General features: G+C 50.6%; 1 non-coding gene across 1 annotated transcript; it reads right to left on the reverse strand.

Moving 5' to 3' along the window:
• Positions 1–455: 455 nt before the first annotated feature.
• LOC119469994 lies at positions 456–562 on the reverse strand. The gene has a single exon (XR_005198866.1). It is a non-coding gene; the product is annotated as a U6 spliceosomal RNA (small nuclear RNA).
• Between the last annotated feature and the right edge of the window lie 508 nt (positions 563–1,070).

Raw genomic sequence — 1,070 nt, forward strand, 5'->3', positions numbered from 1 at the left:
TTTGAGATGGAGTCTCGCTCTGTCAACAGGCTGGAGTACAGTGGCATGATTCCATCTCAGCCTCCTGAGTAGCTGGGACTACAGGCACATGCCACTACACCCAGCTAAGTTTTTAGCCGGGGTCTCTGTCTGTTTCCCAGGCTAGAGTGCAGTGGTGTTATCTTGGCTCACTACAACCTCTGCCTCCTGGGTTCAGGCAATTCTCCTGCCTCAGCCTTCCATGTAGCTGGGGTTATAGGTGTATGCCACCACGCCCAGCTAATTTTCTATTTTTAGTAGAGATGGGGTGTCACCATGTTAGCCAGGCTGGTCTTGAACCAGAATTCTGACCTCAGGTGATCCACCCGCCTTGGCCTCCCAAAAAGTGCTGGGATTATAGGCGTGAACCACCATGCCCAGCCTCTTCACCAAATTTTTAGTGTACAATGCAGCATTAAGTATGTGTATATTGTTGTAAAAATCTAGAATGCCTTACAAATGTGCACGTCATCCTTGGCCAAGGGCCATGCTAATTTCTTCACTCTTGTTCCAATTTCAGCATGTGCACTGCCCAGGCAAGTACCCAGCCAGACTTCTGGCCTACAGAATGGCAAGATGATAAATGGCTATTGTTTTGAGCATCTAAGTTTGTGGTAATTTGTTATACAGAAATAGAAAAATTATAGCCAGGAATGGTAGCGCTTGTCTGTAGTCCCAGCTACTCGGGAGGCTGAGGCAGGAGAATCACTTGAACCCAGGAGGCAGAGGTTATGGTGAGCCGAGATTGCGTCATTGCACTTCAGCCTGGGCAACAAGAGCCAAACTTCATCTCAAAAAAAAAAAAGAGAGAGCGAGCCAAGATGGCTGACTACCAGCAGCTCGGGATTGTAGCTCCCAGTGAAAGGGCAGAGAACGAGAGGACGCCACACTTTCAGACGAATTTTTGTTGCTCACGAACCAGGAGATTCCCAGCGGAGGAGCCCCACGGGTCGCCAGCATGGCCAGCGTGGCGGTTTTGCCGACTCCCCGGCGCGGCGGTTCTCGGTGCAGAGTAAACGGGACTGGGTCCCCTTTTGGTCGACGTTTGGAGC

Source organism: Cebus imitator, unplaced genomic scaffold (genome assembly GCF_001604975.1).
Source record: "Cebus imitator isolate Cc_AM_T3 unplaced genomic scaffold, Cebus_imitator-1.0 Scaffold2276, whole genome shotgun sequence".
Classification (NCBI taxonomy): domain Eukaryota; kingdom Metazoa; phylum Chordata; class Mammalia; order Primates; family Cebidae; genus Cebus; species Cebus imitator.